The following is a 25,614-nucleotide window of genomic DNA, read 5'->3' on the forward strand; positions in this document are numbered from 1 at the left end:
TCATGAACTTTGTAAGACTTGGATCTTCGAACTATCCGTCTTGCTTCTGTTTGTTCATCGAGGAGTTCCTGGCGAAGAAGATAAGCTAGAAAGGGTTCGGTCCATGGCGCGGTTACGGTCATAATTTTGTGAGCCAAGAGTGTTTCCCCCGGAGCGGAGCCGCCAATGATTTGATCGTCTCGCTCAACTGTAGGAGGATTAACTTGCTCCTTTCGTGTGGCTTCAATATTCTTGTTCTCGTCCTGCCATATCATGGAAGGCTTGAAAAGTCATTCCATGAATGTATTTTTAGGGACAAGATCATGTTTGGCACCCATACGAGCGAGGATATCGGTAGTCTGATTACTGTCTCTAGAGACGTGGTGGAACTCAAGGCCTTCGAACCTAGCTGATATTTTGAGGAAGGCGTTCCTATAAGCTATCATCTTTGGATTTTAGGCATCAAATTTGCCAATGACTTGAGAGATAGCGGGGTTCGGTTCCTCTCGTACCTCCAGCCTTTGTACGCCCATCGAAGTTGCCATCCTTAAGCCATGTAGCAGAGCTTCGTATTCGGCCGTGTTGTTAGAATCAATATACATGATTTGCAACACGTACCGAATATTATTGCCAGTGGGGGATGTAAGTATGACACCAACCCCCATGCCAGAAAGTGTCTTGGAGCCATCAAAGTACATTGTCCAATGAGAATATGTACTATACTCTCAGTTCATTTCCGTCCATTCGGCTAGAAAGTCAGCTAACGCCCGAGATTTAATAGCTCGTCGTGCCTTGTAAATGATCTCAAAGGCTAAGAGTTCTATAGCCCATTTGGCTATGCGTCCCATGTCATCCTTATTATTGATTATATCATTCAAGGGCACCTCAGATGCTACCATTGCTGAACACTCTTGAAAGTAGTGTCGGAGCTTGCGAGATGCCATGAAGATTGTATAGGTTATCTTTTGGTAGTGAGGATAGTGAGTTTTGCATGAGGTGAGGACTTGGGACACATAATAAACTAGCTTTTGTATCCATAATTTGTGGTTCACCGCCTCTCGTTTAACCACGAGTACTGTGCTGACAACCTGATTTATGACTGATATGTATAATAGCATTGACTACCCTATTGTAGGTGTTGTCCAGCAATGATTTAATTTCCTCCAGGGCTTCTATTACTTCTTCGGTACACTCAAAGTTTTTGGTTCGCTTGAGCAGTCGATAGAGTGGTAGTGCCTTTTCACCAAGACGGGAGACAAAACGGCTTAACGCCGACATGCAACCCGCCAGTTTTGCAAAATGTTTCAGCTCCATTGGAAACACCAACTGGGATAGAGCTCAATTGTTTTTCTGGATTGGCCTCTATTCGCCTATGGGAGACGATGAAAACAAGCAGTTTACCTGCGGCGACACAGAAGACACATTTCACTCGATTAAGTCGTATGTCGTATTGTCGGAGATTGTTGAAGGTTTGACGGAGGCCGTCCACTAGTTGGCTGACGTGTTTGGTCTTGATGACCACATCATCCACATATGCCTCGATTGTCTTGCCAATTTATTTTTCTAGGCATGTTTGAATCATGCGTTGATACGTGGCACCTGCATTTTTAACCCAAAGGGCATTGGGTTAAAGGAGAATGACCCGTAGTGAGTGATGAAAGCAGTTGTGGATTGATTGGATTCCTTCATCTTTATTTGATAGTATCCAGGGTAGAAATCGAGCAAGCATAGTGATTCATGTCCTGAAGTGGCATCAATAATTTGGTCTATGCGAGGTAAAGGAAAGGGATCATAGGGCAGTCTTTATTGAGGTCTTTGAAATCGACGCATAATCACCATGATTTGTCCTTTTTTGGTACCATGATCAGATTTGCCAACCACTCGGGATGTTTGATATCCCAAATGAATCTAGTTTCTAGCAAGTTTGCTAGTTTGGTGCCCATGGCTTAGCGCATGGGTTCAAAGAAATGACATAGCGTTTGTTTGATAGATTTGAAGCCGTCTATTGTGTTCAAGTTGTGCTCGGGAAGTCTTCATGGGATTCCTAGCATGTTCGAAGGGTGCCATGCGAATATATCCCAGTTTTCTCGCAAGAACGTGCACAATGCTTGGTGGCCTCAGGGACAAGGCGGGGACAAGCTATGCTCTGATGGACGTTGTTTTAGCAGGGTATGTCGGGTGCACTTGGAATTTGATTATCTCGTCGACGGGCTTGAAGGATGTGGACTTGGGTTTCTTGCTAAGAGTTACATCATCTCTGTCGACCACCGATCTTAGTTCGATGACTTCTTCAGCCACAAGGGCCTCTGAAAGTGCCTCGAGGGTGAGTACTGCGGTTTTGTTTTCAGCCCATAGTGCCCTATCTGAATCGCTTATGAGGGTAATGAAACCGTTAGGTCCAAGCATCTTGGGGTTCATATACCCATAATGCGGTATGGCCTCGAACCTGGTAAAGCCCTCTCGTCCTAGAAGAGTGTGGTAGCCGCTTATGAAGGGTACGTTATGGAAGGTGAGTTCTTCGGACGTGTAATTCTCATAGGTGCCGAATACTACATCGAGGGAGACTCGGCTTGTACATCGTGCTTCACTTCCGTGGATGATTCCTCGAAAGGTTGTGCTCCTGCATTTCATACGTCTCCAATGTATCTATAACTTTTAATTGTTCCATGCTATTATGTTATCATTTTAGAATACTTTTTATGCACTTATCGACCAATTTATAATATTTTTCAGCACTAACCTATTGACCCAGTGCCCAGTGTCGGTTGTTGTTTTCTCCATGTTTTTTCACTTTTCCAGTTCCAGTACCAAACTGACCAAAAACTTTTTGTGATTTTTTGGGACCAAAGCAAGACCGTGGAACATCAGAAGAAGGTCGAAGGGCGCACAAGACCCCCACAAGCCAACAGGGCGTGGCCTGGGGGCGTCCTGGTGGCTTGTGGCCCCCTCGTGGCTCTCCCGACTATGTTCTCTGGCCTATAAATTCTTATCTACCCTATCGAGGGAGGTCTCGAAACACTTTTTACGTTGATGCAAGTCTCAGTTCCGATGGAAGGCCATCGAGAGCTGTGTTTCAACACTCTACTAGATGGGGGATCGATCATGGAGGGCTTCTTCATCAACCTTGCTGCCCTCATGATGATGTGTGAGTAGTTCACCATAGACCTACGGGTCCATAGCACCACATAGATGACAAATATCTCCCTCTTTGATCTTCAATACAATGATCATCGCATCTCCGCTTTGATCCATATGATGTAACTCTTTTGTATAGTGCGTTTGTTAGGATCCGATAAATTGTGGGTTTATGCTCAGATTATTCATGATTAATATTTGAGTATCCTCTCATATATAATATGATTCTTATGTGCATGATTATGATAGCTTCATAATTCTCTCCGATCTATTGAAATAGTTTGGCCGACTAGAGTGATATTTCTTCGGTGAGAGAGGTGCGTTGTAGTACGTTCAACCTAGCGAGTTTCTATATCCCAATGGCCGAAGGGGACAATATGCGTCTTTGTGTTGCTGCTACTAAGGGTAAAACGATGGGGTTTATTCATACTGGTTGAGTTTACTTTGTCTACATCATGTCATATTACTCCAAGCATTACTTCGTTTGTCATGATCTTAATACGTAGAGAGGCAAGCATAGAAGCGCTCTTGAAGTTAAGTAATAGTAATAGGTGCAGGCATGAGTCACCTATTCATTTATGGACGTGATGTTGATGACGAGATGATGGATATACTACTCGCCCCTTGTTGGTTACCCCAAGTGGAAGGTGGAGATGTAGTCAGCGACAAGTTTCCCTTACACGGAGACTGTAAGGTTTATCGAACTAGGAGGACTCCGAGGATCAACAAGTAGGTGTCCGCTGCCCTGGCGCTAGTAGAAGACGTGGACCTTCACACACAACAAATAACTTTGCTCCCAACGAGTATAGAGAGGTTGTCAATCTCTCCGGCCTTGTAGTTTGAAAAGGATCAAAACACAAGCGGGAATAGTGATAGTGATTGCAACGGAAAAGTAAATAAAGCAGTAAATTATGGAGGTGTAAGCAATGGTGGTGATATGAACCTGAGTCACATGATGTTCACTAGTGATGTCTCTCTCCCAAAAGACGATAAACAACTATGCATGGGTAAGAAAATTACAGTTTGGCAATTGACAGAATTATAAACGCCGCAATGCTAATTATGCTACTTGAAAGTTAGAGGCTCAATAGTAATGGGTAGTACGCCATGACAAGTAGACCATTTATTCATCAACATCTACTTACTAATCATCCACCTTGAGATATCTATCTAGAACATCTCGCTGGTATTAAGTTGCGAGCCCCACCCAAAGTGTAAACTCAAAGCAACGGACAACTTCATTAATGAACTATGCATAAGGTAAACAATCCTTGCAACCGTGGTCACGAGCACCGTTGTTTTCTCCCTGGTGGCAACACCACATCCCCTAGTCTCATGTTTCTGTCACTCAAGCTAGACATTAGGGGGCATGAACCCACAATCATGCATAACGCTCCCTCTTGGAGTTACAATCTACTACTCGGCCAAAGCAATACAAAGCAACAGAGAACATGCATGAATCACTAAAGAACATAATATAAAAGGATAATCAAATATATAACTCATAACAATCTGAACATAATCTCATAATCCATCGGATCCCAACAAACCAAGCATAGCAATAGCATGAAATTTACATAGGTGCCTTGATCATGTAGGGCGGCTCACAAGGGCTAATCATTGAAGCACAAGATTGGAGAGAAGACATTACATAGCTACTGGTCATGGACTCATGGTCCAACGAGGACTACCCACGACACGTCCGGGAAGCGTCCAATGAGGTGGAGAAGCTCCCGGAGGTCAATCCTCCCTCCGACAGGGTGCCGAGAGAGGTCTCGTGATGCTCCCGATCTCGAAAGCGCTGCGACGGCGGAACGATGGAGAAATTCACGATTTTGTATATGCTGGAAGGGTTTCTGATCGGAGGGGTAAATATAGGCCAAAGGAGGGCGTCAGAGGAGGTGGGGTCGACCCAGGCGGTCTATGGGCGTGGCGAGGGCCAAGCCGCGCAGGGTCGCCGCCTGGGCCCCCCTGGCCCATCTTCGGTGATCCGGAAGCTTCTGTTATGCTTATTTTTATATATTTCTCTCGGGATTTTTGGGGCTCTGGAAAATTGGGTAAAAGCCCCTTCAAAAAAGACATCAGTAGACAGAAACTGGCACTGGGTGCACTAAGTTAGTAGGTTAGTCCAAATATGTGTAAAAAGATATAAAAGTGTAGCAAAAGATATAACAATGTCACCCAAAAGATCATGGAGCAAGAAGAAATTATAGATACGTTTGGGACGTATCACATGCCTATATTTACATGATCATTGCCATAAAAACTGCATAACTATCCGCTCTTCTATCAATTGCCCAAAAGTAATTTGTTACCCATTGTGTGCTATTTTTATGAGAGATGCTATTAGGAAAAGTTATGCCCCCCAGGTATATTCACAACATATTGCTAAAACCTCCAATACATTTGTGCCATTTATTTTCTTTTATTATATTTTCCATTTTAAAATTATCTACACACCTCATTCACTTGCGAATAACGAGACCAAGGGGATTGACAACCCTCTTGCCCGCGTCGGGTGCAAGTTGTTTGTTCTTTTTTGTGCAACCGTTGAATACAATTGTGGTTGATATTCCTATTGGTTCGATAAACCTTGGTTTCATAACTATGGGAAATACTTACCCACTTTGTGTTGTGATAAACCGTTCCTCTTCACGGAAAACCCAATGGAGATCACGAGTATGAGGAAGGATTTCTCGCGCCGTTGTCGGGGAATATCATCACCAACTACCAAGTTACTCAAGACATAATTTCATTCACTTGTTACTCTTTTTATTTTCTGGTATATTTAGTTTGTCCCCTATAAAAAATAAAAAATAAAAAATATATCTTTGCTTGTTTAGCTTGTCACTAGATTGCATCTTCGCTCTCTAGTTTGCTTGTTACACTTGTTACTTTGCTCACGTAGTCACCATTTCTCAAGATACTACTAAGTTGTGTGACTTTTCAAATACAAATAATAATGATTTTATTAGTACACCTATACCACCCACCACTAGTGTGTATGCTTTTGATATTAATGCTTCATCTTGTCATGAAAGATCAATTTTTGGGAAGTCCTAATTAGGATCCCGCTTCACACCTCAATACTTTTGTGGAACTTTGTGATATGCAAAAGAAAAAGGACCTGGAAAATGGTATTGTGAAATTAAAATCATTTCCTATTTCACTTAAATATAAAGGAAAAGCTTGGTTTTTATCTTTGCCACGTAATAGTATTGGAACATGAGACAAGTGTAAAGATGCTTTCATTGCCAAGTATTTTCCTCCTGCTAAGATCATCTCCTAAGAAATCAAATAATGAATTTTAAACAGCAAGAACATGAACATGTTGCTCAATCTTGGGAGAGAATGAAGTTTATGATAAGAAATTGTCCAACTCATTGTTTAAACTTATGGATGATTATTCAAAAAATCTATGGAGGACTACACTTTTCATCCAGAAATCTTCTACATGCTGCCGCAGGTGGTACCTTCATGGAGGTGACCCTAGGAGAGGCCACTAAACTTCTGGACAATATCATGTTCAACTATTCTCAGTGGCATACCGAACGAGCTCCAACGGGTAAGAAGGTAAATTCTCTTGAGGAAATCGCTACTTTGAATGAAAAAGTGGATGCTCTTATGAACTTGGTTGCCAATAAAAATACTCATGTTGATTCCAATGATATGCCTTTGTATACCTTAATTGAACAAAATAATGTTGCTATTAATGTTAACTTTGTCTCTCAAAATAATTTTAACAACAATGCTTATAGAGGTAATTTCAATCCTAGGCTGTATCCCGGTAATTCTTCCAACAACTATGGAAATTCCTATGTAAATTCTTATAAAAATCCTAATAGGGTATCCTATGATCTCTATAACACAATTAAGTAATTCATTAATTCTCAAAAAGTTTTAAATACTATGGTAGAGAAAAATTGCATATTGTTGACACTTTGGCTAAGAATGTGGATAGAATCGCTCTTGATGTAGAAACTCATAAAAGTCAAAAATTTGCCTCCTAAGCATGACGTTAATGATACTATTAAATCTATCCAAGTATCAATCAATGAGAGTAAGGAGAGGACCGCTAAATTGAGAGCTAAACGAGAATTCCTAGAAAAGGCTCTTCCACCCGGTTTTTACCATAATCATGATGAAGACCTTAAAACGATTGGTACTTCTCATATTGAATATTTATTTACTTTAGTGAATACTAATGATAAAGGGACTGTAGACGAGTCAACTTTAGTTAAGGAGCGCCCCTTTTGCTTGGAGGGTGATGATCCTAATGATAAAATTGAAAAAGTGGGTTTGGAGAGGTCAAAAAATTAACTAGTGATGTGCCCACTATCTTAGATTACAAGGACTTTAATTATGATAATTTTTATTTAGTATAATGTATTTCCTTGATGCAACCCATTATTAGCTCATCCAATGCTTATAAACAAAATAAAGCTTTTACTCAACATATAGTCGAAATTATGGTAAAATTTTATGATGAGAAACTTGAGCTTGAAGTTTCTATTCCTAGAAAATTGCATGATGAGTGGGAACCTACTATCAAAATTAATATAAATAAATATGAATGCAATGCTTTGTGTGACCTTGGTGCTAGTGTTTCAACTATACCCAAAGCTTTGTGTGATGTGCTTGGTCTCACCAATATTGAAGAATGTTCCCTTAACTTGCATCTTGCGGATTCTACCATTAAGAAACCCTTAGGTAAAACTAATGATGTGCTTATCATTGCAAAAAAAAATGTGCGTGTAGATTTTTTGTGCTCGATATTGATTGCAATCGTACTTGTCCTATTATACTTGGAAGACCTTTCCTACGAACTATAGGTGCAATCATTGATATGAAAAAGGGCAACATAAGGTTCCAATTCCCATTAACGAAAGGATAGAACACTTACTTATAAATATAACCAAACCACCTTATCAATCTATCATGAGTCCCACTTATGGATTAAATGTCAAGGATAACACTTCAAACTGTGCAATATGCCTAGCTAGGGGCGTAAAACAATAGAGCTTGTCGGGAGGCAACCCAATATTTATCTTTTATTTTTCTTTCTACTTTCTGTTAGTGTGTGATAAGATGATTATTACCTCTATAATAATTGTGTTTTTATGTTTTAATTAGTATTTTTACCAAGTAAGCCTTTGGGATGATTTGCATCATGAGTAGAATTGATACGGTACAAAAACACAAACTTTGATGCCGAGTGCAGAATTTTTCTGATTTTACTGGAACATATTTTAAGCTGATTTGTTTACACAGTACTGATATACAAATCCTCGGGTCTTCCTAATTTTTAAGAATCTTTGGAGTTATGGAAGTATGGCAATTAAATATATTACTACACACTATTCTTTTTTAAATTGATTATGTTTTTGCATGCATATTTTGCTTGTTTTGATTCTGCTATGGATTATATCGGGGGTTGTAAGACATGGACAAGTTAGAATATAGTACCTTATGCTAATTAAAAGAAAACTCAATTTATAACAGTACCTAAAAGTGTTTATTATGTTACCTATACTAACATATCTCACAAAGTTTTGTTGAGTTTTGTATGATTAAAGTTTTCAAGTTTTGGGTATTATCTCGATGGAAAAAGGAATGAGAAGTGGCACTAGCCAAAGCTTAGGGATACCCAAGGCACCCCAAGGTAATATTCTAGGAAGACTCAAGCATCTAAGCTTAGGGATGCCCCGGGAAGGCATCCCTTCTTTTCTCTCAATTGATCGGTATGTTACTTGGAGCTATATTTTTATTCATGGCATCATATGAGTTTTGCTTGGAGCGGTGTTTGCTTATGTTTACTTTTACCTTCAATGTGCCACAATCATTGTTTGCTGGACACACCTATTTGAGAGATACACACCATTATCATAATTTGTTAGAATACTCTATGTGCTTCACTTATATATTTTGAGCTTAGCAGTTGCTCTAGTACTTCACTTACATCTTTTTGAGCATAGCGGCGTGTAGATTTTACAGAAATAATATGCTCCCGTTCCTCACTTATATTTGTTTGAGATGTAGTAAATAGTGACGGTAATCTGCATGGGTCATAAGACTAGATCAAAAATAATGAGTGTTCAATAAGTGATAATTAAAACCATCATGTAGCACATATAGAGAAATTGTGGTTAATGATATTGATGTGGTGATATGAAAAGGTGTGAGTGCATAAGAATTATTTCAGAGGGGTGTTGATATTAAGAGATGTTAAAACTTTTTGAACATCTGAAAAATTAAAAGGGCATGGTGATGATGTGTGATCATTTCTATTCCTTGTTGAAAACTTAGTGTTGTTTCAAGTCGGAGTCGCGCGATGGTTAATTCCTACCAACCCTCTCCCTCGAGCCATGCGAGTAGTACTTTGATTTGTTATAAGACTAATAAAACTTTGCAATAAGTATATGAGTTCTTTATGACTAATGTTCACTATGGACATACGCAATCTGACCACCTCATATTTGCTAGCCTCTCTAGTACCGCGCATATCCCATTCTCACCTCGAGGATTGGTGCAACTTTTGCCGGTGCATCCAACCCACTATATTGCACATAAACCTTATTATATCATCCTCAAAACAGCCACCGTACCTACCTATTACAACATTTCCATAGCCATTTCGGGATATATTGCCATGCAAATTCCATTGTCACTTCACATGACTAGTTCGTTCATCATCATATTGCTTTGCATGATCATATAGAGCTGACATAGTATTTGTGCAAAGCCACCGTTCATAATAGCATTTGTGGCAAAGCCACCAAATATCATATGTTGAATACATGTCACGGTATATCATTGCACATCCTGGTACACTGCCAAAGGCATTCATATTGGAGTCATGTTGCTTCATTCATCATATCGAGTTATCCATGAGTTGTAAGTAAATAAAAGTGTGATGTTGGTCAAAAAAATATGTGATGATCATCATTATTAGAGCATTTTCCCAGTGAGGAAATAAAGATGGTGGAGGCCAAATGATCCCACCATACAAAAAATGAATGAGAGAAAAAGAGATAAGGGACTTTGCTACTATTCTTTATCGCACTTGTGCCTCAAAGTGGCACGATGTTCATCATGTAGAGAGTCTCATGTTATATCATTCATATGCTTGTGGGAATCAAAAAAATTATAAATTTGGCTTGTATACTCCGATAACGGTCTTCCTCAAATGCCAGAGGTCTTGATAAGCAAGCAAGTTGGATGCACACCCCACCTAGCTCAGTGGAGATTTCATACACTTATAGCTCTTGGTGCATCATTTGCATGGCAATCCCTACTCCTTGTGTCAATATCTATCAGTGGGTATCTCCATAACCTGTTTGTACGCCTAGTTGATACGAGACTATTGAAAAGGACGTGGATGTCGCCTAGAGGGGGGGTGAATAGGCGCTTTAAAATAGTTAAGGTTTAGGCTTGAACAAATGCGGAATAAAACTAATCGTTTAATATGTCAAGCACAAAACCTACAAACAACTAGGCTCACCTATGTGCACCAACAACTTATGCTAAGCAAGATAAACAACTAAGTGATAGCAAGATATATTACAATAAAGAATAAGTCTATCACAAAGTAAAGTGCATAAGTAACGGGTTCGGGTAAGAGATAACCGAGGCACGGGGAGACGATGATGTATCCCGAAGTTCACACCCTTGCGGATGCTAATCTCCATTAGAGCGGTGTGGAGGCACAATGCTCCCCAAGATGCCACTAAGGCCACCATAATCTCCTCACGCCCTCGCACAATGCAAGATGACGTGATTCCACTAAGGGACCCTTGAGGGCGGTCACCGAACCCGTACACGTGGCAACCCTTGGGGGCGGTTACCGGTACCCGTACAAATTGCTCAGGGCAATCTCCACAACCTAATTGGAGACCCCGACGCTTCCCGGAGCTTCACACCACACCGATTGAGCTCCGAGACACCACCAAGCTTCTAGGACGCCAAAGCATCCACGAAGAACAATATCAAGGGTACTAAGTACCAAAGGTAGTAAGCTTCTCAACTTCTCACTTCCACGTATCACCGTGGAGAACTCAAACCGATGCAGCTAATGCAATGGCAAGAACACACGAAGTGGTCAAGTCCCTCACACTCAAATCCCTCCACAACAACAAAAGCTATGGAGAAATATGAGAGGAAGAACAAGGAGCTCACAAAGAACTCCAAGATCAAGATCCAAGGGGTTCCCCTCACATAGAGGAGAAAGTGATTGGTGGAGATGTGGATCTAGATCTCCTCTCTCTTTTCCCTCAAGAACAAGCAAGAATCATTGGAGGGATAGAGAGTAATCAAGCTCTAAGAATGTCAACAATGGAGATAGAACAAGAGCTCAACGGATGGATGAGGCCAAGGGGGAAGAAGACCCCCTTTATATAGTGGGGGAAAGAATCAGACCGTTACCCCCACTTTCTGCCCGAGCTCCAGCGGTACTACCGCTGGCACTCCAGCGGTACTACCGCCAGCTAGCGGTACTACCGCTAGCTGCAGCGGTACTACCGCTGGCACTCCAGCGGTACTACCGCTGGGCCCATGGTAGTGCAACGGCACTACCACCGCCAAGAAAGTCTTCGCAAAAAGGTCCGTCCACGAACAACCGCTAGGCAGGCGGTACTAAGCTCCTGGAGCGGTACTACCGCTGACCAGTGGCGGTACTACCGCCAGTTTGCGGTACTACCGCTAGGGCCAGCGGTACTACCGCCAACTCCAGCGGTACTACCGCTAGGTCCAGCGGTACTACCGCTAGGTCCAGCGGTACTACCGCTTGCCACTGAAACAGCCATAACTTTCGCATACGAGCTCCGAATCAAGCAAACCCAAGCTTGTTCGATTCAGGACGACAAGGGCTATCCAAACAGCGACCATGCGGTTATGAATATGCCAAAGATCTAGAGATGTGAGATCTCTATGAATGAAGAACCGGCAAAAACTCCAACATCGAAAACATCATAGTAGATGCATATGGACTCCGTTTTCAATGAACTCGAGCTTGTCACGAAGATGACCATAAGCTCTAAAACTCACAAAGAGAAACACCAAACAAGAACCAAGAAGTATGATGCAAGGATGCAAATGGTTTGAGCTCTCAACGAACGATACGATCAAGCTACTCACTTGAGAGCCCCCCTTGATAGAACAGCAATCTATCCTAACCAGAAAACCTATCAAGGGCAAACCTATACCTTTCACCTCGTCCTCTTGAGCTAGATGATGATGATCTTGGCTTCCTCAAGATGGACCACCTTTCTTGATTGTGTTGGCTTGATGAAGACTAGTTGATTTCTCCCCCATACTCACTATGGGTGAGCCACTCTTCAGCATATCTTCACAAGTCCATTGCCACCACAATGGACGGCAAGCTTCAAGCATGCTATCTTTGTGCTGATCCACTAGAACTTGCACATCGCAATCTTGATGACGATCACAACTTGACGTCATACTCCATGGGTTGTATGAGATCTTCCCTTTGACACAAGCCCATGGAAACACACCTAACCCCCACATAGAACTCTCACGAAGACCATGGGTTAGTACACAAACACGTAATGGACAATGCTTACCATACCATGGGATCACTTGATCCCTCTCGATACATCTTGTATGCTTTGTGTGTTGATCATCTTGATTTACTCTTTGTCTGAGATCTTGATCAACCATTGATGATGATCACAACTTGACGTCATACTCCATGGGTTGTATGAGATCTTCCCTTTGACGCAAGCCCATGTAAACACACCTAACCCCCACATAGAACTCTCACGAAGACCATGGGTTAGTACAGAAACACGTAATGGACAATGCTTACCATACCATGGGATCACTTGATCCCTCTCGGTAAATCTTGTACGCTTTGTGTGTTGATCATCTTGATTTACTCTTTGTGTGAGATCTTGATCAACCATGTGTCTCTATGACCATTCTTTGGATAATACCTTGAATACCATCTTGGTCATCATATAAACTCCTTGAACCCAACTGATGGACTTCAAGAAGTGCCTATGGACAAATCCATACCATGGGATCACTTGATCCCTCTTGGTACATCTTGTACGCTTTGTGTGTTGATCATCTTGATTTACTCTTTGTCTGAGATCTTGATCAACCATGTGTCTCTATGACCATTCTTTGGATAATACCTTGAATACCATCTTGGTCATCATATAAACTCCTTGAACCCAACAAATGGACTTCAAGAAGTGCCTATGGACAAATCCTATAAATGTAACTTAAGGCAACCATTAGTCCATAGGAATTGTCATCAAGTACCAAAACCACATATGGAGATATATGCTCCAACAACTATCTTCTCCACTTTTCAACCCCTTTGAAACCTACCACCTTACTCTATTCCACCTATATGTTATGTCCAATGGTTCACGCTCATGTACTGCGTGAAGAATAAAAAGTTGATGCATATTGAAATGGTATTATCCAATTGCCTGACTTGGCACTCTGGTGCTTGACATTTGAAGTTATGTGGTGAATATGAAGCCATGCCTTGCTAACATAATAAAGATGGATAGGGTTGAAACAATCTTTGAGGATCGTACACTTTGAAAAATTAATTGTTTTGCTGCTTATAATTATGAATATTTATGTGTTAATATTCGTTAATTCATCATTTATCAATGAGCATACATGCATAAGAATACATCATGGATAGCATGTCACATCAAAAAATTGTTTGTATCATATACCTACTCGAGGACGAGCAGGAATTAAGCTTGGAGATGCTTGATACATCTCCAACGTATCTATAATTTTTGGTTTTTCCATGCTATCATGTTATCATTTTAGAACATTTTTATGCACTTGCCTACCAATATATATTATTTTTGAGCACTAACCTATTGACCTAGTGCCTAGTTCGAGGTGCTATTTTCTGCATGTTTTCCACTTTTCAGGTTACAGTACCAAACGAAGACCAATTGACATGAAACTTTTTGTGAATGTTTCTGGACCAGAACAAGACCGTGGAGCATCAGAAGAAGACCGGAAGGTGCACGAGGCCCCCACAAGCCAAAAGGGCTCGGTCTAGGGGCGCCCTCATGGCTTGTGGCCCCCTCGTGGCTCTCCCGACTCCGTTCTCTAGCTTATAAATTCTTATCTACCCTAAAAACCTTGAGGGAGGTCCCAAAATACTTTCTACGCCGCCACAAGTCTCTGTTCTGATGGGAGGCCATCTAGAGCTCTATTCTGGCACTCTTTCGAAGGGGGGATCAATCACGAAGGGATTATTCATCAACCTTGTTGCCCCTCATGATCATAGCAGTGCCTAGATGGCAAATCTCTCGCTCTCTCTCTCTTTGATCTTCGATACAATGATCATCACATCTTCGCTTTGATCCATATGATGTAACTCTCTTGTATGGTGCGTTTGTTGGGAACCGATGAATTGTGGGTTTATGTTCAGATTATTCATGATAAATATTTGAGTCTCCTCTGACATATAATATGATTCTTATGTGCATGATTACGATAGCTTCATAATTCTCTCTGATCTATTGAAATAGTTTGGCCAACTAGATTGATATTTCTTCAGTGAGAGAGGTTCATTGTAATAGGTTCCACCTAGAGAGTTTCCATATCCTAGTGACAGAAGGGGACAGGTGGCGTCTTTGTATTGCTCCTACTAAGGGTAAAATGATGGGGTTTATTCATATTGGTTGAGGTTACTTTGTCTACATCATGTCATCTTACTCCAAGCATTACTTCATTTTTCATGAACTTAATATGTAGAGAGGCAAGCATAGAAGTGCTCTTGAAGTGAAGTAGTAATAGGTGCAGGAAGGAGTCGACCTATTTTTTTATGGACGTGATGCCTATATTTACATGATCATTGCCATGAAAATCGCATAACTATACGCTCTTCTATCAATTGCCCAACAGTAATTTGTTTACCCACTGTGTGCTACTTTTATGAGAGATGCCATTAGGGAAAGCTATGACCCCCAGGTCTATTCACAACATATTTCTAAAACCTCCAATACCTTGTTGCCATTTATTTTCTTTTATTATAGTTTGCATTTTACAATTATCTACACACCTCATTCGCTTGCAAATAACGAGACCAAGGGGATTGACAACCATCTTGCCCGTGTTGGGTGCAAGTTGTTTGTTCTTTTGTGTGCAGCTGCTGAAGACGGTTGTGATTGATATTCCTATTGGTCTGATAAAACTTGGTTCATAATTGAGGGAAATACTTACCTACTTTGTGTTGCGATAACCTGTGCCTCTTCATGGAAAACCCAATGCAGATCACGAGTATCAGCGTTCAATGCGGGATCTATCGAACTGCATTTTATCCAAGGTATTTTCGTAGATGAGGTTTAAGCCAGTGGCGCCATCCATTAGCACTTTGGAAAATTTGAAACCATTTATAATGGGATTAAGGACTAATGCGGCGGGTGTTAGGTTAGAACGTATTCCAGGCCGGTCTTCATCCGTGAATGTAATAGGTGTGGTTGTCCACGGATGTGTTGCTTCCACCATGAATATATGGTCGGTTTCTCGGAGATCCTTTTTCCTTTGATTATTTGAGGAGAAAGTCTCGTAAATTGTGAGTACGTCAACACTGTTGTGGGGCAGTTTGGATGGACGCACATGCGGTCGTTGGGTCCCGAGAATAGCTACTTTGCTTTTAGCTACCCGCGTGACGACCCAACAGGCTCGGAGCATGTATGTCGAGACAGTTTTAGGTAATGCGGAGTGTATGGGACATGGGTTGTCCAGTAGCTTGCGCAGTACCGTTTGAGATCCGACAAGGGGCTTGTTTTTCTTCGAAGGCCCGTACTCCATTAGTCATTGTTGAAGAGCTTCCTTGGTCTACTTAGTATGAATTGGTTCCACCTACAGTTGATGAGACTACCACGTGCTTTGCATGATCCACTATTTATGTATCAATGCAGAAAGCTCGGTAAGGCTTTGTATGCAGCGACGGGCGAGGGTATTTAAGATTCCCTCCTCGTGGAACTTATGCTGGAATATGTTTATAATATCATGTCCATTGTAATCCGGTATCCGGTTTATGTTTAGCAGGAATCTAGCCCAAAAGTGTTGGAATCATTCCCCTGGCTCCTCCCGGATGAGGTGGAGGTCCCATACGTTAGGCCTTTCTCTGATGTTCTGATGATTCCTAGACTGGGAGGTGGGCGGGGAAAAATTTGGTGTTTCGGCAAAACAAGTGCCTTTGGTATCGCTAATTGTATCCGAGACCATTGGGGAGTTTGGAGCATGGGGTTCAGAGCTCTTTCGGCTGACCGGACACGACTGCTCAAGATTCGAATTAAGTTCGGGGCATGACTCGATCGCCGGAGAATCCGGGTTACCGGATACCGGGACGCAGATGGTTCTAACTTCCGGTGGTCGGGAGGGCGAGCCCCTCCCATTGCTTCTTCAATCGTGGCGGTCACGTGGGACATAGATTTCCCTATCATCGGGTCTGACCCCGATCTGGTCGTAGGCCGATGGTAGGTCATGGGATACTCCCATGGCCTGGATTTGGCCAAGCAGCTCGTATAATTCCTTAATATTGACGACATCCGTAAGTCCGAAGTCTATGGAATCAATCGGAGGTGTTGCCACCTTTGGAGTATTCAGAATTGTGCACTTCTACTTCTTGAGCTTGTGTTGGTTTTTCCCTTGAAGAGGAAAGGGTGATGCAGCAAAGTAGAGATAAGTATTTCTCTCGGTTTGAGAACCAAGGTATCAATCCAGTAGGAGTATCAAGATGAGGCACCAATGCACCTGCGCAAAACCAAACAAACTTGCACCCAATGCGATAAAGGGGTTGTCAATCCCTTTACGATTACTTGCAAGGTGAGATATGATAGTGATAAAAGGTAAATATAAATAAAAGTGTAGCAAGGTATTTTTGGTATTTTTGTATGTAGGTCTGAATATATAATGCGTAAAATAGACCCGGGGGTCATAGTGTTCATTAGAGGCTTATCTCATGATAGCAAGTATTAAGGTGGGTGAACGAATTACTGTCGAGCAATTGATAGAATCGCGCAAAGTCATGACGATATCTTAGGCAATGATCAGACATATAAGCATCACGTCCGAGACAAGTAGACCGATACTTTCTGCATCTACTACTATTACTCCACACATCGACCGCTATCCAGCATGCATCTAGTGTATTAAGTTCATAACAAACAGAGGAACGCCTTAAGCAATATGACATGATGTAGAGGGATAAATTCATGCAATATGATATAAACCCCATCTTTTTTACCCTTGATGGCAACAACACGATGCGTGCCTCACTACCCCTTCTGTCACTAGGTGAGGACACCGCATGGTATAAACCCAAAACCAAGTACTTCTCCCATTGCAAGAATTATAGATCAAGTTGGCCAAACGAAACCCATAACTTGAAGAGAATTACAAGGATAAAAAATCATGCATATAAGAAATCAGAGGAGACTCAAATAATATTCATAGATAATCTGATCATAAATCCACAATTCATTGGATCTCGACAAACACACCGCAAAAGAAAGTTACATCGGACAGATCTCCATGAAGATCATGGAGAACTTTGTATAGAAGATCCAAGAGAGAGAAGAAGCCATCTAGCTACTAGCTATGGACCCGAAGGTCTGTGGTGAACTACTCACGCATCATCGGAGAGGCAACGGTGTTGATGAAGAAGCCCTCCGTGTCCGAATCACCCTCCGGCAGGGCACCAGAACAGTCCCCAGATGGGATCTCGCAGAGACAGAAGCTCGCGGCGGCGGAAAAGTGTTTTCGTGGCTCTCTTTGTTGGTTTTGGGATTTTAGGGAATTTATAGGCGAAAGAGGTAGGGCAAAGGAGGCAAGGGGGGCCCCACGAGCCTGCTAGGCGCGCCCCACCCCCTGGGCGCGCCTAGGGGGCTCGTGACCTCCCACGAGACTCCCTACCTTGGTTCTCAAGTCTTCTGGGTATCTTCTGTTATGGAAAAAATCATCCCGTGGGTTTTATTCCATTTGGACTCCGTTTAATATTCTTTTCAGAAAAAGGTCAAAAATACGAAAAAAAAACAGAAACTGGCACTAGGCACTGAGTTAATAGGTTAGTCCCAAAAATGATATAAAATGGCCTATAAATGCATATAAGACATCCCAAGTTGATAATATAATATCATGGAACAATCAAAAATTATAGATACGTTGGAGACGTATCAAGCATTCCCAAACTTAACTCCTGCTCGTCCTCGAGTAGGGAAGTGATAAAGACCGAATTTTTGATGTGGAATGCTACCTAACATATTTGTTCTTTGTAACTTATTTATTGTGGCATGAATCTTCAGATCCATAAGATTCAAAACAATAGTTTAATATTGACACGAAAACAATAATACTTCAAGCATACTAGCAAAGTAATCATGAACTTTTGAAATAACGAGGCCAAAGAAAGTTATCCCTACAAAATCATATAGTCTGGCTATGCTCCATCATCCCCACACAAAGAACTTAAATAATGCACAACCCCGGTATTGGCCAAGTAATTGTTTGCGCACTCTTACTTTCTCAACTTTTTCAACTCTCACGCAATACATGAGCGTGAGCCATGGATATAGCACTATAGGTGGAATAGAGTGTGGTGGAGGTTGTGAGGCAAAGAGGAGGAGATGGTCACATCGACTCAACGTATCAATGGGCTATGGAGACGCCCATCAATAGGTATCAATGTTAATGAGTAGGGATTGCCATGCAACGGATGCACTAGATCTAAAGGTGTATGAAAGCTCAAAAAGAAAACTAGTGGGTGTGCACCCAACTTGCTTGATCACGAAGACCTAGGGCAATTTTGAGGAAGCCCATCATTGGAATATACAAGCCAAGTTATATAATGAAAATTCCCACTAGTATATTAAAGTGAAAAAACAAGAGACTCTCTATCATGAAGAATACGGTGCTACTTTGAAGCACAAGTGTGGAAAAATATAGTAGCATTGCCCCTTCTCTCTTTTTCTCTCATCATTTTTTTGTTTCGGCTCTTTGGCCTCTTTTTTTTCATTTCAATTTTTTTCTTTTTTTTGGTGGGCATCTGTGGCCTTTTTTTTATTTCCTCACATGGGACAATGATCTAGTAATGATGATCATCACACTTTTTATTTACTTACAACTCAATACTTAGAACAATAATGACTCTATATGAAATGCCTCCGGCAGTGTACCGGGATGTGCAACGATCTAGCGTAGCGTATGACGTTGAAACATCTCGCTAGCTATCTTAAGATCATGCAATGGCAAAATGAAAATGACGGCACATGTCATGAGACGTAACGGTGGAAGTTGCATGGCAATAATATCTCGGAATGGCTATGAAAATGCCATAATAGGTAGGTATGGTGGCTGTTTTGAGGAAGGTATATGGTGGGTTCGTGCACCGGCAAAAGTTGCGCGGCACTAGAGAGGCTAGCAATGGTGGAAGGTGAGAGTGCATATATACCATGGACTCACATTAGTCATAAAGAACTCATATACTTATTGCGAAAGTTTTATTAGTAATCGAAACAAAGTGCTAAACACATACTCCTAGGGGAAGGGTTGGTAGGTGTTAACCATCGCGCGATCCCGTCTTCCACACAAAGGATGACAATCAATAAATCAATTATGCTCCAACTTCCTAACATAGCGGTTCACAATACGTGCATGCTACGGGAATCACTAACCTCAACACAAGTATTTCTAGATTCACAACACCCTACTAACATAACTCTAATATTACCATATCCATATCTCAAAACTAATTGTGAGGAATCAAACTTCTCTTACTAATCAATGCACTTGAATATGAAAGTTTTTATTATATCCTCTTTGGATGCATATCATATTTAGGACTAATTTCATAGCACACGCTAATTACCAAGTTACTTAGAGAGAGCACTCTCAAAATGATATAAGTGAAGATCGAGAGTTTTTATTTCTACAAAATATGACACCGCCGTGCTCTAAAAAGATTTAAGTGAAGCACTAGAGCAAAATTATCTAGATCAAAAGATATAAGTGAAGCTCATGGGAGAAAAATTGTCTAGCTCAAAAGATATAAGTGAAGCTCATGGGAGAAAAATTATCTAGCTCAAAAGATATAAGTGAAGCTCATGGGAGCTAAATTGCCTAGCTCAAAAGATATAAGTGAAGCTCATTGAGTATTCTAACAAATTCATGATGAGTGCATGTCCCTCTCAAAAAGGTGTGCAGCAAGGATGATTGTGATAAAACAAAAAGCAAAGACTCCTATAGTAAACGACGCTCCAAGCAAAACACATATCATGTGGTAAATAAAAATATAGCTCCAAGTAACGTTACTGATGGATTGAAGACGAAAGAGGGGATGCCTTCCCGGGGCATCCCCAAGCTTAGGATTTTTGGTGTCCTTGAACTTGGCTTGGGATGACTTGGGCATCCCCAAGCTTAGGATCTTTCCACTCTTTATTCCATTGTCCATAAGAACATCACCCAAAACTTGAAAACTTCACAACACAAAACTTAAACAGAAACTCGTGATATCATTAGCATAGGAAAACAAACCACCAACTTTTTAGGTACTGTAGTAAACTTAATTTCCATTTATATTGATGTTATATTATTGTATTCTCACTTCTCCATGGCTCGTACCCCCCGATACGAACCATATTTTCATCGAAATAAGTAATCAACACAACAAAAACAGAATCTGTCAAAAACAGAACAGTGTGTAGCAATCCGTATATTCTGTATACCTCTGTTATCCCAAAAATTCTGAAACATTATGAAAATTAGGGAAATTTTCATATCAATCAGAAGCAAAAATAATCAACTCAAAAGCTCTTTCTGGATAGGAATTAAAAATAATTTCGTGAGCACAAAGTTTCTGTCTTTTTCAGCATGATTAAACAACTATCACCACAACTAATCATAAAGGTTCTACTTGGCACAAACACTAATTAAAACATAAAAAACACAATCATAACAGAATAATGATGGTGTGGACTCAACAAAACAGAAAGTGAAAAGCAAAAATAAATTATTCATTGGGTTGCCTCCCAACAAACGCCATCGTTAAAGCCCTTAGCTAGGCGTAAGGCAATAGAATCAAGTATCGTCATCTTTAGTGCTCAAACCATAAGTAGCTCTCATAATGGATTCATAAGGCAAACTTATTTTCTTTAGGAAATTGTTCCATGCCCTTCTTTAATGGAAATTGAAATTTAATATTCCCTTCCTTCATATCAATAACAGCACCAATAGTCCTAAGGAAAGGTCTACCAAGAATAATGGGACATGTCGGATTGCAATCAATATCAAGCACAATGAAATCTACGGGCACATAGTTCCTATTTGCAATAATAAGAACATCATTCATCCTTCCCATAGGTTTCTTAATAGTAGAATCCGCAAGATGCAAATTAAGAGAGCACTCATCAATCTCATTGAAACCTAGAACATCACATAAAGATTTTGGAATTGTGGAAACACTAGCACCCAAATCACACAAAGTATGGCATTCATAATTTTTAATCTTAATTTTTATAGTAGGTTCCCACTCATCTTCCAAGTTTTTATAGTAAGCATCATAATCATTTGGTTGGGCCATGAGGATAAATAAGATAGCACACACGAGCAAACCGAAAGCAAGCAAAAGAAAGGGGCGAACGAAAATGCAAATATTTTTGTAAATTTTGTTTAAGAAGTGGGGGAGAGGAAAACGAGAGACAAATGGGAAATAATGTAAATGCAAGAGATGAATTTGCGATAGGTACTTGGTAGATATGCTTCACTTGAATACTCCCCCGCAACGGCGCCAGAAATTCTTCCTGCTACTTCTTGAGCTTGTGTTGGTTTTTCCCTTGAAGAGGAAAGGGTGATGCAGCAAAGTAGAGATAAGTATTTCCCTCAGTTTGAGAACCAAGGTATCAATCCAGTAGGAGTATCAAGATGAGGCACCAATGCACCTGCGCAAAAACAAACAAACTTGCACCCAACGCGATAAAGGGGTTGTCAATCCCTTTACGATTACTTGCAAGGTGAGATCTGATAGTGATAAAAGGTAAATATAAATAAAAGTGCAGCAAGGTATTTTTGGTATTTTTGTATCTAGGTCTGAATATATAATGTGTAAAATAGACCCGGGGGCCATAGTGTTCACTAGAGGCTTCTCTCATGATAGCAAGTATTACGGTGGGTGAACGAATTACTGTCGAGCAATTGATAGAATCGCGCAAATTCATGACGATATCTAAGGCAATGATCATACATATAGGCATCACGTCCGAGACAAGTAGACCGATACTTTATGCATCTACTACTATTACTCCACACATCGACTGCTATCCAGCATGCATCTAGTGTATTAAGTTCATAACAAACAGAGTAATGCCTTAAGCAAGATGACATGATGTAGAGGGATAAATGCATCCAATATGATATAAACCCCATCTTTTTACCCTTGATGGCAAGAACACGATGTGTGCCTTGCTACCCCTTCTGTCACTAGGTGAGGACACCGCACGGTATGAACCCAAAATCAAGCACTTCTCCCATTGCAAGAATTATAGATCAAGTTGGCCAAACGAAACCCATAACTCGAAGAGAATTACAAGGATACGAAATCATGCATATAAGAAATCAAAGGAGACTCAAATAATATTCATAGATAATCTGATCATAAATCCACAATTCATCGGATCTCGACAAACACACCGCAAAAGAAAGTTACATCATATAGATCTCCATAAAGATCATGGAGAACTTTGTATTGAAGATCCAAGAGAGAGAACAAGCCATCTAGCTACCAGCTATGGACCCGAAGGTCTGTGGTGAACTTCTCACGCATTATCGGAGAGGCAATGGTGTTGATGAAGAAGCCCTCCGTGCCCGAATCCCCCTCCGGCAGGGCACCAAAACGGTCCCCAGATGGGATCTCGCGGAGACAGAAGCTTGCGGCGGCGGGAAAGTATTTTCGTGGCTCTCTCTGTTGGTTTCGGGATTTTAGGGAATTTATAGGTGAAAGAGGTAGGGCAAAGGAGGCCAGGGGGCCCACGAGCTTGCTAGGCGCGCCCCCCCTGGGGCGCGCCTAGGGGGCTCGTGACCTCCCACGAGACTGTGTGCCTTGGTTCTCAAGTCTTCTGGGTATCTTCTGTTATGGAAAAAATCATCCCGCACGTTTTATTCCATTTGGACTCCGTTTAATATTCTTTTCTGAAAAAGGTCAAAAACACGGAAAAAACAGAAACTGGCACTAGGCACTGATTTAATAGGTTAGTCCCAAAAATGATATAAAATGGCATATAAATGCATATAAGACATCCCAAGTTGATAATGTAATAGCATGGAACAATCAAAAATTATAGATACGTTGGAGATGTATCATGCCCGAGCTGCGTTCACCTGCTGGTGATTCACATACTGCGTCCGGTTTGGGATTCGAGACCGGAGAGTGATCACGAACCGTCTCGAGGATGAAATCCACCCCCTTTGGTGATGGTGCATCAAAAGTGAGGGATGTTGTCAAAATAAGGTCTCCCCGAGAATCGGCGACGAACTCTAAGTTCTCGAACCTAATCTCTTGATTGGGGGCAAGACTTTCGACCCGGTCTAAGCGACCGATGGGATCAACATGCCACACCACACTGCTGAACACGAAGATCTGCACAGGGACGAAGATGTTCCCGGTGCGCATGTCATCATTAATGATGAGGCGAGCCATCGATCCTTCTTGCCACCCTACTGCAGAGCTCTCAATGAAAGCACCAATCTCGGTGTCAAAACTGACTGATCTCGAGTAGGGGGTCCGAACTATGGATCTAGAGTCGATGTGTTACAAGAGACGAAGAAGAGGGTGTTTTACCCAGGTCCGGGCCCTCTTAATGGAGGTAAAACCCTATGCCCTAATCTTGTTAGTATTGATAGACTAGTACAGAGTACATAGTTGATTTACTTTGAGATCGTATGTGGTGGTATAAACCCTAATCGTAATGAGCTTAACGTGTCCTACAAACTATGGCTCCCTGGCTTATATAGATACCAGGGGTGCTATGGTTACACAAGGTCGGTTACAATATAGAAGAAATATGTAGATTACTAAGTTCCTTGGATCATACGTCAAGTCTTTGGAAGAGTCCATCCTGGTTCTGATACTTCCAATGATGACCGAACAGGCCCGGGAGTCAGGCCCATGAGAATAGGGAGATGGCCCAATGACCCCCTAGTTTCGGACTCCCTAAACCCCACCCCCTTTTTTCTTTGTCCCTCCCACGAGTGGTGTCTCTCCACTTAAAGTGTGAGATTGGTAGATGTGCGTCATGGATACTATGAGATCTGATGGGCCGATGGTACTAAGGTGCACGACTTGGAGGACCTCTTGACGTGGTGGAGGGTAAGGTACCCATCCTGGTGGTTGCCATTGGCGTTAACCACCAAGACACGATCCACCCACACTTTACCGACGGCGACTAGGTGAGAGTATCTATAGCCACGATGGGCAAATCCGAGCCCTCAAATGCTCGCGGGCACGTCTGGCGCGTCCACGGGAACTGACCGGTCAGTCCTCAAATTTCCTCATCCACATCGAGATACCTCATACTTAAAATGTCAAATCCATACAAAGGATGCAAATATAAAAATCAACATACTACGTAGATCATCTTTCTTAGTCCTTGTCGAAGATGTCAAGTATCTTCGTGCCCGGCTCCAAAGACATGGGTGACAGGTGTAGCTCATGCTCCCGCGGCTCCTCTGGCTCCTTCGTGTTGGCCTCCACATCCATCTCCACATCGAGTTTGGTGAAAAGAGTGTTGGTCACCGCTCACTCCTGCTGGATGAAGCGGCGGTTGGCCTTGATACGTCTCCAACGTATCTATAATTTTTGATGGTTTCATGTTATTATCTTGTCAAACTTTGGATGTTTTGCATGCCTTTTATATATTTTTTGGGACTAACTTATTAACTCAGTGCCAAGTGCGAGTTTCTGTTTTTTCCATGTTTTTGACCCATTTCATAGGAGATTTTGAAACGGAGTCCAAACGGAATAAAATCCCCGAAAAGATTTTTTTCGTAACGGAAGAAGATCATGAGACTTGAGAGCCAAGGCAGGGGGGCCCAGGGGCCCCACAAGCCCTCCCCCGGCGACCAAGGGGGGAGGTCGCGGCCCACAGGTTTGTGGGGCCCCTGGACGCCCTATGCCCTAGGTTTTGCGCCTATATATGCCCAAAAATTCCACAAAAAATCAGGAGATCATCGAAAGTACTTTTCCGCCGCCGCAAGCTTCTGTCTCCGCAAGATCCCATCTGGGGCATGTTCTGGTGCCCTGCCGGAGGGGGGATTGGGATACGGAGGGCTTCTTCATCAACACCATGACCTCTCCGATGATGCGTGAGTAGTTCACCATAGACCTACAGGTCCATAGCTAGTAACTAGATGGCTTCTTCTCTCTCTTGGATCTTCAATACAAAGTTCTCCATGATCTTCATGGAGATCTATCCGATGTAATCTTCTTTTGCGGTGTGTTTA

The sequence above is a fragment of the Hordeum vulgare genome, chromosome 2H (genome assembly GCF_904849725.1).
Source record: "Hordeum vulgare subsp. vulgare chromosome 2H, MorexV3_pseudomolecules_assembly, whole genome shotgun sequence".
Lineage (NCBI taxonomy): Eukaryota > Viridiplantae > Streptophyta > Magnoliopsida > Poales > Poaceae > Hordeum > Hordeum vulgare.